Genomic DNA, 16,391 nt, shown 5'->3' with positions numbered 1-16,391 from the left:
CATTTTCAAATTCTCTACACTTTTATCTTTCTAAAAATACCATTCTTTCATCTCTATGAAAATTAGAACTGTAAAAAAATCTAGTTTTAATTTGTCATCTACTGCTTTGATCAATGAGGATTTTTACATAAAAACGCGTTCTTCTCCAAACGTGATTTTTTTATACTCCATGTACCTTTTCTCAGAAACTACTGCTCGCAGGTATGTAAACTTTTTATGGCTTATTTACTAGGTTCCTTAATATTTATTGAAACGACCTTTTTGTAATAAACTTACAAAAAAAATTTTTTTAAATTTTTTTGTGTGAGAAATGTGCTAAATTTTACTATGCCTAACAAAATATTCTGTAATTTACTCTAAAATTCAAAATGTTTCAAAAGCTCATTTCAGTATAATCAGATAGGTATACTATAATTACAGAAAAAATTTCAAGCTTGTATCTACAGCAGATTTTGAGAAAAGGTACATCGAAAATGGCCAATTTAACATTGTCGGTATAGGGGTTTCTGATACCCCTTAAATTTTTAATTAATTTTCAAATAAAGTGTTTAAACATAAACTCCATTGTAAGCTAAGCGGCTCAAAAACGTTCAGACGAAATGGGCTCTCTTTTCATAAATCTACCACTCATCGATGTGGCAATCAAAGGTCACTGAAGGCAGATACAGTGAAATCTTGGCTCACGAATTTAATTATTCAATTAAGGCCTTTCGTCATATGAAATATTCTTGAACTTAAATTATTTTCTCGATAGAAATTCATGTAAAATAGATTAATCCGTTCCAGGAGCATGTTTGATTGCTTATTTGAAACTTACTGTAGTACTTTTTAGACGCGTTTATAGCACAAAAACAATGTAAATCACTAAAAATAGGATAAAAATTTTAAGCAGAGTATTAAATACATAAGATAGACGAAAATTTAACTTAACGTTGCCGTACTCGTCGAATGAAAATGGAATGATTTGAAACTTACTGCAGTCCGTGTTTTACACGTTCATAGCACAAAACCAATATAAATCACTAAAGATAAGATAACAATTGTAAGCACAATATTAAATATATATAACGGATAAATATTTAACTTAATGCTGCCGTACTCGTCGAATGAAAATGGAACGATTTGAAGCTTACTGTTTTCCATTGTGAAGCAAAAGCTGTTATTACTTTTATTCAATGTATTCAATTTGTATTAGCAGTTCCTTTATTTTTCCTTGTATTTATTATTTGAAATGTCACTCGTGCTTCGTTCAGCTGCCCGAACGAGGTTGGTGTTCTCACACTTAAATTTTCTATCACACTTAAGAAATTTAATTCAATTCATTATAACATTTTATCCAGTATGTGATCATTTCGAAATCCGGATCTTTTGTTCGCTCCCTTCTCCTTCCTTCCTCTGGTCTCCCTGCTGGAAACTTCTTTTAAACACTCATTCATGTGAGGTTTTCCGTTCTCGATTTTCGGATGATAAAATTAATTAAAAAAGGAGGAAAATACGGTAATGTAGGGAATATAAAAAAGTGGGGCAGCATTTAACATTCTATTGGGAAATTTAATATATCCAATATAAAATATTTTTAACTTTCGTACGCCAGCTTTGTCTCTATATCGTGAAGTGCAAAATTTTTATTTTTTTAAATTTAATACGCCAGTTATCAACTAACAAACCAAGTGATGTAAAATCAATAAACGCAATTATTTATGACTTTTATTAATTGTCACTGGACTCTTGAAATAATCCTTCACATGAATGAATCTTGACGACAGTTTCCAAGAGGGACATGGGAACGGAGAAGAGAGAGAACAAAAGACCTGGATTTCGAACAATCGAACACACCAACAGTAGATAAGGTTCCGATAAACTGAAACGTAAATAATAGAAGTAAGGTGAAATCACTTGTCTGGAAAGGTTTCTTAAATTTGAGAACCCCTGCCATGTCAGGGTCCCTGAACGAAGAATCTGCGCAAAATCGGTTTCAAATATCAAATACAAGGGAAATAAATTGAGCAAAATGATAATTCGAAATTACAAATACAGACTGAATAGTCTGAATAAAAACAAAAATAAGCAAGGGAATATATTTTGAAAATAAATTAGCCGTCTTAGAAAAAAGCTACGAATAATAGAAGATAAAGAAAATTGTGATTTTTTTTTTTATTATTATTATTATTATTATTATTATTATTATTTTGAGAATCTAGCGCTAAGTAACTGGCAGAGAAAATACTCGAGAAAAAAAGGCACTATAATTATTACAAAGGCAAATATTATGAAATATTTATTTAAATATGAATGAATTATTATAATTGAATAGAAGTGTGTAGAATTCCAGTGTACAGTGGGACTTGGCTATCGGGATTCTTCGAACGTATATCATTTAATTGCTTTTATTTTAAATATGTTGTTAAGTTTTAAAACTATGCCAGTGTAACAAATTTTAAAAGTATATGAGGTGAAATTTAAACACCAAATTTAAAAAAAAAAATCTTTCTTTGCAGATGACAAAAGAATGACTCATTCAGTTCTTTTTTCGCATTTTCAAAATGATGTGTTGGTAAAAGAAAAGTCGCACAACACTGACGGAAGCGGTTTTTTGTTCAGAATCATTACAAAATTGTGCAGCGTTTTGAAATGGGCTTTCCACAAATGCGTTTTTTGTGGAGTCCTTAACGACCTTCTGTGTAATCATAGGAGTAGGTGGCCTAATCGCCCAGAGTGGAACTTTACCAGATTCCTTACAGGTGGGTCAAGGGCGTGAGAAGATGCTGCGGTATAATAAGTCAACTAAAGTGCTTAAATTTATACCAATTCGCTTAATTTACTTTGGTATAATCTCTAAAGATATAATACAAAGCTGCAACAGCAGAATGCATTTGTATGCAGTCCCCAAACAAGAACAAAACAAGTAATGAGTTAGGCTATTTATGTCAGACAGGACTGCAAGTGATTTGTCTATCACATCACGTAATTTGATTATGTTCAAGTAGCGTTTTTTTATTTGCATAAGAAATGCGGTATTACATAAATTGATTAGCTGCTTAATCGGAAAGAACAAGAGCATTAAAATAATCGGTTGAGGAACATGTAAATTAATAAGTAATTCTCTTTAAATTTTAGTACTGGGCTTGTTTTGTTTGTTTGTGATTTTTGAATGAAGCTTTTACATAAATTAAAGGTTTTTCATAAGCAAAAATCCACAAACTGTTCCAAACAAATAATTCGGCTTAAAATAGCCCAGCAGCAGCAGAGCGGTAACGTCGCTGAACACTGGTAGTTCGGTCCGAGTTTCGAATCCCGCGAACGAGCTGGCTGCAGGGGTGTTTTCGTGGTTTTCCTCATGTGTAACGTGTATACGAGCCAGTTTTCCTTAAAAAAGGTCCTCCACGAAGGCATCCCTCCCTTAAGGCAGATAACCCTCGAGTGCTTTGCTGTAATCTATTAAACCAACCCGGCTTAAAATAATTTAATTCGATTCATTATAATAGTTCATCCAGTATTCCTCAATACGAATATTTTCAAATTCTGAATTTTTAGAGGTGTATGAATTATTTTAAACTACTTGAAGGACAGCATTTTCCCCCTATAGCTTTATTTCCTTATACATTCCTTTTTATTTCCTGTTCTCCCCTTACCTTAAAGAAAAAGACAGTAAATCGTCTGTGTTTAAGAGGGCCAAAGGAATTTAAAGTCTGCATAAGAACTACCAAAAACAGTCATCCTTGTTTTGTAATTTCTCCTTAAATTTGAGAAGGATTGCCTTCAAGTTTATCTGTAATAAGTATTAAAGAGCGACTAAAGTTAGTAAATTCTATCCCAAACACAGCCATATATGTTTCACGTAAAAGTATTGAGCTTACGCATCAAACTTTCAAAAACTTGACTTTTTAATCTACAGAGATAGCACAAAAATTTAGATTAAATATTTTTCAAATATCTTTTGTTGCATTGTAGTAACTATTTTCATAATATGCCGCCCAACCGGTATAGTGGTTAGTGATTATGACTGCCGCACCGAATGGCTCGGGTTTGAATCCTAGAGAAGCCATGGATGTTTGTAAATGTATAATATCTGTGCAACATGGGGGTACTTTAAATATGCAGCGAACCAAAAGTCCTCTCGAGTGGTTGGTTGTAAGCGAAGACGGATGGCAGATCCTTGGACCTGTCCCCCCTGCGTACACTTTCTCAAAATTAAAGGGCAGAACAGAGCTAAAGTCGTGCTGTCACTTGTGTGGTGCTAAAGGCTGAAGGCAACGACAGGAGCATTGGACTCCTTGCACTATAAATGTCTTGGGCTTGTGCTGACCATTGTCAGACAAGTGAAACTGGTAACAACAACATTTTACAATTTGTAAACAATTTTATAGTTGATTCAGAAGTCAAACAACAAAAATCAGCGTTAATTCACAAAATTTTCACAGGACTAGTTTCGATGGTTTTACCGAACCATCATCTTCAGCTGCAAAACCGCAAATGAACAAGATAGGAAATAATGTTTAGATAAGATAAGAAAGCCTGGACAAGAATAAGCAAGTGGCGCCATCTGTTGGCGAAACCAGAACTAAAACATAATTTCTCTAAAAGCCGAAGGCAAATTTGGATTGGAATTAGGATCGTTAACTAGAACAGAAAGATTTTTATGAATGTGAAATGCCTCTAGAAAATCCAGTTCTCCAATGGAAGATGTTTTTTGAATAATTTTGGCAGCAGAAAAATTGAAAGTGTGATTTTCGGACCAACAATGTTGAGCAACAGAAGACTTCTGTGTTTCCTTTTTTCTAACATATGCCTCATGTTCTTTGACGCGAAATTTTAAGGCTCTCTTAGTTTGGCCAATGTAAATTAAACCGCACTGGCAAGGAATCCTATAAATACCCCAGGAATTCATATCCGGAATGGGGTCCTTGAGTATAGAAGTTGGAATTTTATTGATGGGAGAGTAAACAACCCGAAAGTTAAATTTCTGCAAAATATGTGCAACTTTATAGCTAATTGATGGAAAGAAGGGAATGACAACAGAATTTTTATAATCTCCTAGAATAAGAGTGTGGCTTTTAGTGTGTTGAGATGAGAATTTTTTAACTGCTTGATTAATAATGTTGGGTGAAAAGCCCCTGTCAATAGCTATTGCTTTTAAATAATTTAGTTCTTCATCAAGGGTTAGTTTGGAGGAGCAAACTTGAAGAGCACGGAAAACATAGGAATAAAATGAAGCTAACTTTTGTTTAGCCGGATGACATGATTTAAAGTGTGGTGGAAGGCAAACCGATGAAGGTTTACGGTAAACTGCAGTACTGAAGTTGGATGTGTTACGTGTGACCAGAATGTCGAGAAACGGAAGAGAATTGCAAGTCTCAAGTTCAGAAGTGAACTGAATAGCAGGATCAATAGAATTCATTGTTGAAAGAACTCTATTTAAATCATCTTTATTACCTTCAAACAGGGTAAAAGTATCGTCTACGTAGCGGAACCATGCCGGGAAGTTTAAAGTTTCAAACAATTTTGATTCATAATAATGCATGTAGATATCAGCCAGGATGGGACTGAGGGGGCTTCCCATGGCGAATCCCTCAGTTTGCTTGTAATATTTATTTTGGAAAACAAAATGTGTTTGTTTCAAACAGAGTTGAGTGAGAGAAATTAGCTCATCAATTTCGATGCAAGAGAAATGAAATTCGCGAAGTCTGGTTTCTAGACATCTTAATGCACCCTCCACTGGGACATTGGTGAATAATGATTTTACGTCAAAAGAAACCATGAGTAAATTACGAGGAGAAATGTTTTTAACCTTTTTTACAAACTCTATTGAATTTTTTATGGTGTAAATGTTATTGTCTAATAGAGTGGAAAATCTAGAAACTAAATATTTAGCTAATGGATACGAGGCAGTACCTAAATTTGATACAATAGGGCGGAAAGGAATACCACTTTTATGAATTTTGGGAAGAGCATATAATCTGGCACCAATTCGCAACAGATGGGATAAGCGAATGTTTTAAGTTGCTTGAAATGATTTGCGAAGATTTGATCGCAGTTTTTTTCGCAGTTGCGGACTTATCCAAAATAAAAACTGCGATCAAATCTTCGCAAATCATTTCAAGCAACTTAAAACATTCGCTTATCCCATCTGTTGCGAATTGGTGCCAGATTATATGCTCTTCCCAAAATTCATAAAAGTGGTATTCCTTTCCGCCCTATTGTATCAAATTTAGGTACTGCCTCGTATCCATTAGCTAAATATTTAGTTTCTAGATTTTCCACTCTATTAGACAATAACATTTACACCATAAAAAATTCAATAGAGTTTGTAAAAAAGGTTAAAAACATTAAAAAGGTACAAGACGATTTTCTACTTAAAATATATACACCAGTTTTGCGCTTTAAATTATACACATGTCTTGCCATGTCTTGCATTCTTTTTAAACACAAGTTTTGCGTTTAAAACATACGTCATCTCTTTTTTTTTTTTTTTTTTTTTCCTTTTATCTTATGTCCATAAAAGAAAATAATTTGCACTTAAATTAAGAAAGCTTGCCTTCAGATTTTTGATTAGCTTTTTTGCAGCTTATTAATAAAGCCTTTAGGTGCCAAGTTAGCATGGAACACAGTTTCAGAGAAGAAAATCTTTAGTGGAAAATGACTCTTTTATAAAGCTGAAAGAAATCAATGCGTCAAATTCATCTTTTAGTTATTGTAAGGGAGGCTTTACAAACTGGAGTGTTATCTGTTGCCCAAAATCTTCCAGCTATCTGTTTAAAACACAGATGAAAGTATCCGTTCACATTACGTTTGAGAGCAGCTAGTTTCCGCTTTGGAAGATTCACGATGAAATTACTTTCCGATTTGAAAAAAAGGGGGGATGTATTTAGGGTGAGATCTTACCACATCATTAAAAAAAATCTGATGTGTACAACACATGACTTCCTTGTACGGAATATCAAATTATACGCATTTTTTCTTGCATTTCATTTAACCTTATTGGATTGAATTAAATCTACTTCGCCGACAGCGCATAAACCACAATAGAATAAATGCATTCTTTAAAATTCACTCTAGTATTTGTTTACCATAGCGACACTCTGGCGCTAGATTCACTTAACAGTATTATATTTCGTTCATATTATAACTCATAATGCACAAAATTTATATCATTTAAAGAATAGAATTATCTAATCGTTGCCACATGTTCTATTCAAATACTATAATAAAGCTAGAATGATGTATAAAAGAAATAAAGCAAACAAAACTAAAAAGAAACAGTTTTTCACAGACGATTGAGTATTTCTCATTCCACTAATTCAGTTCTACCTTCTCGAGAAGGCAAAAATACATAAAAATGCAAAATATCTATATTAAAAATTACGAAGTAAATCTTATTTCTCGAAACTTATTTCCTCGAAAATTCCCCGAATTTTCCTCGAAACGATTTCCTCGTACACTTATTTCCTCGAAAAAATTCCAGAAAGGATTAAGCATGATTTAAATGACAATAATAAATGAAGGCGTTATCTTTGTTGTTGCGAAGCTAAGTTTCTATAGATTGGCAACAAATCCACTAGTCAAATGTAAACAATCAATGGCCGCCATAAAAAAAGGTCTTAACGGCGCTTAAACAACTTTAAAATTGTTGATAATTCTAAAAATATTGCATAGAGGTTTACTAAAGGCATAAAAACCTTTACCGGAAAATAATAAAACATAATTCAATCATTTTTAAAGCAAAAAATGTACAACTTACAAACATATACGAGTAATGAAACTGAGATCACTGAGCCGGGTAACAGAGATTATATATACATAAATATATTTATATGCGATTGGTGCGGCCGATTGCAACCAAAATACGAGCTGCACATCTACATGTTATAGCAGTCCTACATACAAAATTTTAACGTTCTGAGGCTACTCGTTTTTGAGTTACGCGAGATACGTACGTACGTACGTACGCACGTTCGTACAGACGCCACGAAAAAATTCTCTTCAGAATTAATTTTAAAGCAGTTTTATAAATTTTTTTGGAGGAAACAAGTCTTTTATTCTGTCCTTACGTACAGATATCACGCAAAAACATCGTTAAATTGCATTCGATAGCGGTCAAAAAGGATATTTTCGTTGAAATATGCTGCCTGAAACTTTTCGCGATTACAATACTTCCTTTTTACTTCGTACAAGGAAGTGAAAAGATGAGTGTTAATGCTTTCAGTATAGTTTAGTATGAAATGCCAGTTCGCTTCAAAGTTTGACGACAGACTGAATTTTAGTGAGGCTGTATTACATTAGTAGATCTATTCAGCAAAAACAGTTTTAGCTGAAACAAGTGCCACGTTTCGGCCTTACGTTTCGGTAATATCTTGAAAGAAATTATAAAAATAAGTTTTTAATAGCTATCTCAAATCCCGAAACAGCCAACATTCTTTTACAAAATCGCGTATTTTCGAGCTACTAAAAAATCGCAAAACTCCTTCTAAAATAAATTTCCCATTAACTCATCAAGCGATGACTAGATAAAAACGCATTAATTCTTACTTAACAGAACTGATAACTGACGGTCTTTAAGATTATTACCGGTAAGAGCTATCTATGGAGTGCCATAACTAAAAATATTACGTAGTACTTTCTTTTCAGAAAAAGTTACTTCATACATTTCTGTGTTAATTGCTTTATCATACACTGTAAACTCACTGACGTTCACATTTTAAAACGTATATGCCCCACGCTTTGTGTAACGAGGATACCATCCAGTGGCCATTAAATCCTTCAACAAAGGTAACCCTCTCCTTCGACAGATAACTCTAGCATGCTTTGCTATAATTACATAAACCAGACGAAACCGTTTACTTATTGCACATCATTTCGAAAAGCTTCCATGTATAAAAATTCTCAGTTCGAATTAGCCTGCACTGAGCTAAGTTGGGTTATCTGAATATGAGAAAGCACACAAATGCTATCTTTCTATAGGGGTACAAAGACTATTAGTCTATAAACTGAATCTTTTCAGGTACGCCGGGAAGCGCCCTTGTCCAGAAATTATTTGATTGTAATCAAAATCACGTAAGATTCTCATATTTTTAGAAACTTCAAGGTTCAACAAATAATCTTTCCTTTTTTCCGAAGTGTTCCATTTCTCTTTCCAGCAGTCATAATAGAAATCCTTGATTTTACCAGTAACAATTCTTTTTGATGCTTGAATATCTAACGCATCCCCGGCCTAATCCATAGCAGCTTCTTTGGCCAGCACGTCAACTCTCTCATTGCCTATAACACCAATAGAGGCTTTCAACCAGTTCATTTTCACTTCATTTATTTCCTCAAATTTTGAAAGGAGATTTTTTATATATAATGAGACCAAAATATTAGTGTTATCGATATCTTCTGGTACTTCCAAACCAGATAAAGACTCTGTATCTTTAGTCTGTCAAATAGCTCTTTGAGAGTGCAAATTCTTTTTTTTTTTTTTCCCTTTTCTTAATTTCTTCCTCATTACGACACTACAATTAGCCAGAAATTAATTAATTTCCATTCACTAGTATTTTCAAAAATTTTAACAGACGGTTTCACTCAAATAAGAACTCCACAACATACGTCCCTCAAGCATTCCTAGTCACTCCCTCTCCCATAAATTACTTCTCACAAGTCTCATCGACTTATATACACTGGTGTGCAAAAATTAAGGACGAGACGGTTTTTTCAATATAACTTTGTACAAAAGCTTTCCAAATCAACACATTTAACACCGTAAGATCCCCAATACGTAAGGACATGAGTAATGTAAGCAACACTTACTAAAAGAGAAATCAGAGGGATAAAAAGAAGCTTTATTGAAAAAGTAACATGGAGCGCAATGCGACTGAAGGCCGAAACATCCCTGTGATGGGTGTCCAGCAAGAAACATCCGGTCTTTAATAGGGGATATGATCTCCCCTGACTGCTAGGCAGGTTTCACAGCGTCTGCCCATTCTGAGAATGAAGGTGTCAATGAGTTGTTGAGGCATTGCTGCCCATTCGTCTTGCAGCGCCAATCGAAGCTCCGGAATCGTTACTGGTGGTAAGGTACGAGCTGCCAAGCGTCTGCCTAGAAAATCCCATACATGCTCGATGGGATTGAGATCCGGAGATCGTGCCGGCCAATCCATACGTTCAATATCCTCACTCTCTAAGAGCTGTTCGGCAGCTACTGTGCGATAACATGGTGCATTGTCGTCCATGGAAAGGAACGGCGGACCCATAGCGCCTCTAAAAAGACGCACATATGGAAGAAGAATCTCGTTACAATAACGGGTCCCGTTGACTGAATCTGCGTCGAAGATGTGAAGGTCTGTACGACTACCAAGCATGATGCCTCTCCAAACGAGAACACCGCCACCTCCATACCTGTCCCTTTCAATGATGTTCGAGGAATGATTGCGGCTTCCCCGCTCTCTCCAGATGAGTATGCGATGAGAATCGCTACTCAGACTGAATCTGGTCTCATCTGTAAAGAGTACTCGTCTCCATTCATTGTCTCTCCAATTCCGGTGTTCCCGGCACCACAGAGAACGCCTTCTCCGATGGGCAAGCGTAAGAGATACACACCGTACAGGGCGTCATGCAAACAGACGACCACCGTGCAGTCTTCTTTCCACGGTAAAACGCGATATCGATCGTCCAGTCGCCTGTGTCGTGTGTCTAGCGATTTCTCCCGCTGTCTGCCGCCTGTTTCTTCTGGCCTGTAAGGCAATATACCGGTCATCTGCGGGTGTGGTTTCTCGTGGACGACCACTACTAAACCCCCGGATAGCTGTTCCTGTAGTTTGAAATTGTCTCCAAAGTCGTGAAACGATGCTGTGAGCAATTCCGAACTCTGCAGCCACACTTGTCACACTGCGGCCTTCCTCCAACTTCCCAATGATTCGACCTCGGGTAAAAGCATCCAGATGTCGTCTAACAGATTGATTATTCGCCATTTCTCGCTGAGGCAACAACTCGATGGGATTTTAACAGGTATACGGCGTGCAATCTCTTTGCCAGAAATACTGATCTTACACCGACAACATGCTTTATACTACTCAGACACTCCCCCATTACGTCTACCTGCATATCTGCGCATGTGCTACAGTACATCACCTTACTTAATCTCCTGATTGATCTTTCTGTCCGCTCTGCCTCTTCGTTCAGCTGATATACTAATTTTTCGACTTCGTCCTTAATTTTTGCACACCAGTGTAATTCAAAGCCACTGCTGCCGATAAAGAATTTCGGAAACACAACCCTTCTGAGTAAGACGTGAAGACAACACTTTGCCCACTTCCCACTATAAAGAACGTAAGTTAATTAATGCTTTATGTGGCCTTTATATCTTCATGTACATTCCTTTTTCTTATTATACATTTTAAATTTAAATTTTCATTTTTTATGCTTTGATTTGTTTTTGCAAAGATTGCATTATATTTCTTATATTTCGTAATTTTCTAATGTTTATTTCAATTACTTTGAGTTCTATTTCATAACGCCAATTTCCAATGTTTAATTTTTACAAATAGTTTTGAATTAAAATGCATAAACACGACGGTGTCGGGGGACAATTACTCGAGTAATTTATCAATTTTACTGCAGAAATTGCTTTTCACTCAAAATCGAATTAGCGAAAATGATCAATCGGAATGAGTTCTTTGGTGCTGTGCATTGGTTCTTCAATTTCATTGCATTTCCTTCAATTCACAGAAATATTTGGCCCAGCTTGAATTGCCGGTTTGGCATCGCCTTATTACTTGAGTAAAGGGCGAAACATCATCGTATTTATTTCTTAATTATTGCTCATTGAACGGGAGTTGGTTTGTTCCCCTTGAAAAGTCAACTAATTTCCGATCAATGGCAATGATTACTTGCTTTTAATTTATTTCTTTTTACAATTGAAATTTGTTATTCATGATTTAATTCGAGTCCCCGTTAAACATTTTAACAATTTACATTCAAGTTACTTTAAAACAATTTTCGTAAATGAACTTACTAACTATGGATTCACTCTTTTAAGATAATTCTACTAAAATTAATCTTAGGAGATAATATAATCAATATTTCTTTAGTAAATAAATTAATATATGTAATGATTTTAAAAGCGTAGATGAAAACAGTAGACCTCCCAACAGCTTACGATACTGCGTAGATGACCGAGAAGACCGTAGTGGCTTGAAGGTGGCAGAGTGAAAAGCATGATGACGCAATTTAGCACAACATATCTTGAAAAATCACAATCTTTATTTTTTCCATGCATATCAAATAATCCTTTTATTTATTTGAATAGAATAACTCCCATTTTGAAGTACGACGTCATCTTAAGCATGTAAGCGGCAGCAGCATGGATGAAAAGCGTCTTACCAGCAGGAGAGCTAACTCGGAAAAGGGCAGAGTATCATAGAACTTCAGAGGAAGAAGGGTGGGAGTCGGAAAAGTTTCAGTTCACAGTTCTGGTTTACAATTAATTTGATTGGACAAGAGGCATCTGCATTAAAACATTACATAAGATAGAAAAGTCTGGAACCTGTGAGAAGAGATGAATTTAGAGGCAGATTACCAAATTTAGAATGTTCATTTTGAGGTCGTCAATTATTGTTTTGAAACAGCTATCATATTTTGTTATATCTTACATATATATATATATATATGTTACGGTGAAACACCGAAATCTGGAAAATGTCGACTTTCACCGGTGAATGTCTATATTCACATAGTCGCTTGGTGTATGTCCGAAATATTTTCCAAATACTCTTATTTCTGACTTACACCGGTGAGTGTTGACATTCACCATGTACTAATGGTGAATGTTGAACATATCAGAATATTATATTTCCTTCTCCGTAATTCATTCGCGAAAAAAACGCACTTGAGACTCAGAATAACAACTTAAGAACGTAAGAACCTAAAACACACATTACATTCAAAATGAGAAAGAAAAATAACAGAAGTTATAAACTTACCAAATTATGTGATTCAAATCTTATTTATTGCAACAACTTAAACTAATATGGCACTTTAAATTGCACAAGAGGCCCTTGCTTTTACAACTGCATGTATTTGGGGAACACTTCCTTTTGGAATGGCAGCGTGTACATATACTCCTCTCTTTTCGACCTACACCAGAGCATATCTGTGATTGTCGACATACACCGGTGAGGGTCCGAATATACAAGAATGTAAAGAAATATTCGATCTTTCACCGACGTATTTGGTGAATGTTGACACTCTCCGGTGAAAGTCGAAATTCTCCAATTTCGGTCTTTCACAGTAGCATATACACAGGGTGCGACAGGGAAACTTCTTAATTTGAAACGCGCGCCATCTAGCGACATTTATTCCGAGAAGGGTAGGGTGCCGCTCATTGAAAAGAGCTGTGTCTAGCGTTTCATGTCATGTAGGTTTAGTACCAATCACATAGTGGACGAGAGAGGAGCGCGCGTTCGCCGTGGAATCGTACTTTTCAACGTACTGCATTTTCATCCATATAAATTGGCAGTTTGGCAAAAACTTAATCCACGTTATTTTCTTCCACGAAAAAATGCGTGCGAAGACGTTCTTGGCAATATGCCTCATGATACCCTTGTGCTCTTTAGCGATGAGGCTCGTTTCATCTTTCCGGTTGCGTGAATAAGCAAAACATGCGATACTGGAGTGGCACCGAATCCCTGAGAACTTCATCAGCAGCCCCTCCATACACGTGTGACTGTTTGGTGTGCAATGTCCAGAATAGACATCATTGGACCATGGTTTTTTGAAGAATATTTCCCTGGACGACTTTTCTTCTTACGGCGAGATCTTCAGTGGCCGGAACGCTCGCCTGATTTATCCCCGTGTAATTTCTTTTTGTGGGGCTATTGCTTGCCATTAAATAATGAATATTGTAAAGTTTTACAACCTTTTTCTAATTAAAATACGTCATTAAAGATTATGAAATTTAGTCTAAGTAATGGACTTTTATACTGAATACAGCCTCGGAGAGTAGTCAAGCCTGACACGAGCAAACAAAATTAAAGAATAAATTTTTTAAAAAAAGGCCACCATTTTTCGCAATATACATTTGGAAAATGATATGAAATTTGAAAAAATTGTAACATAGTCACGTTACCTGATTATGATGTGCTACAAAGTTACACAATTAAATTACAAGGTCAAATTATTCTTAGTAACATAAAGACCTTTAAATTAAGACGCCTTTATTGCATCTAAAATGCTCAGGCTGTATCAGTCTAAAGAGAGAGACAGTCAATACAAACTGAGGCACAACTCTCTGAACTGAAAAAAAATCTTTCTCTGAAGCTAAGTAGTTCTTGTGAAATTAACTGAATCTGGGAATCTGGAAAGGGTGTTTTGTGGAGACGTTTATTCTTCAGCTCAATAACTTAGACATGTTTATTACGTTTTCAGCAAGGCGGACATGCTGGCCGGCCCATTCAAAAGATGTTCAGAATCCAGATACCATTCTATCAAATGAACTCAAGTCCTGCACGTTAAGTGGAAATCCTCACAGACTGCTCTGCTGAGAAAGGGCTAAAAATGAAAATCTATACCACTAGGTGGTCACGATCCCCTAGAGAGTTATGGAGCTGCTGCAATTTATATTGATGCCTCGGCTAATCTTTGGATTATGGTAACTTGGCGATTTTTTGGCGAAAATTTGGCGACCAACCCTGCTACAACAACCTGCTAGTTTTTGTTTGGACAACATTTTGTTTTCACAAAGTAAAAGCATTTTTTTTAACTCAACATTTTTTTTCCCAACAATCTGCTAGCCGAATTACGCTTATGCTAGAATTTTATGGAACAAAAGTGCTTAATCATGACGAAGATTAGGGGCGAATTTGGGAGAAAGTGCAAAATCGCAAACTGCTTGCCGCGTTTTTAAGAATTGCACATACACGGTATCCATGTACACGTCGACCTATTTTCACTTTAAAAAAATCCCAGAATTGAAAAATGTCATTGCGCACACTCTTAACTTTATCCATGTATACTGCTAAAGTCCTAGCTAGTAACCTTTATCGCCTTACCAAAATGTCGCCAAACTACCTGTTACCATACTCCAAAGATTAGCCGATGCCTCCTTAGAAAAATAAATAAGTTTCATTGAAAATTGCTCTTTCCCTGGCATATAAACGAATATAAAAGTTAGTATACTACAAGGTTTGCTCTTGTGTGACGTCACTGACTCCAAGTCTGCTCTAAAGCAATTGCTCCTTTTGTGTCTTCATCCCTCCCACTTAAGTAAACAAGTGGCATCAGCAATAGGAAAAGCTTAATGTGTTGCCTACTGACCTTGGAAATGATGAGAATCGCAAATTCTTTCCAAATAAAAAGTGCCACAAGAAAGACTGTTAAAATAATATTTACTCCAAAACCTAATCCTCATTTTTATTCGTCTTCTAAATAACAGTATTTTACTTCCTTGCACGAAATAAAGGAAGTCTTGTAATCTCGAAAAGTTTCGGGTATCATATTTTAACGGAAATATTCATTTTGAATGTCCCTGCATCCATTTGGACGATTTTTTTCTGAAGGGGGGCATAACGTCCGTACATACGTACAGAATAAAGGACACCTTTTTCTCCAAAACGGATTGTAAATTGGATTTAAAATCTCTTTGTACGAAGCGTTTAAAATCTCTTTGTACGTACATACATGCACGTACACGTACATATCTACCTATGTACCTCGCATAAGTCAAAAACGATCAGCCGTAGAAGGTTAAAATTTTGTACATGGGACTACTATAACATCTAGTTGTGCATCATCTTTTTTTAATTGCAATCGGCATTACGAAACATGTACATATACTCGTATATGTATTTATATATGCCCCCTTACCTGACTAGAAAGTCATTGCCCCACCTTTATTTTTGCAATTATTGGTCGTAGTCATGTACTTCCAATCACAGAAGTGTTTGAAATGACGAAAAATATTCCTTTTAGGCAATGTCAGATTTTTTAAAAAAAAATATTTTTCGATAAATAATGAAACCTAACTTTTAATGCTATCTCCCACTTCCCATTACCTAAGGAGATGTTTCATACTCGTTATGAAAAAATAAAATTATGTAAACTTTGACTCCCATACGACAAAAATTGACCAGGATATAAAAATTTGCAATTTTAGATTCATTTACGACTTTCCCTTAGGGATCGGCTAATTACGTTAGAATAATTCCAGGAAATAAGTTTAAGGATTATCAGAAACCCCGATACCGACAATGTTAAATTGGCCATTTTCGATGTATCTTTTCTCAAAATCTGCTACAGATACCAGCTTGAATTTTTTTCTGTAATCAGTATACCTATCTGATTATACTGAAATGAGCTTTTGAAACATTTTGAATTTTAGAGTAAATTACAGAATATTTTGTTAGGCATAGTAAAATTTGGCA

This window comes from Stegodyphus dumicola, chromosome 10 (genome assembly GCF_044657685.1).
Source record: "Stegodyphus dumicola isolate Sdum_Otavi_A_Nest chromosome 10, ASM4465768v1".
Classification (NCBI taxonomy): domain Eukaryota; kingdom Metazoa; phylum Arthropoda; class Arachnida; order Araneae; family Eresidae; genus Stegodyphus; species Stegodyphus dumicola.
This window is presented reverse-complemented; position numbering follows the sequence as displayed.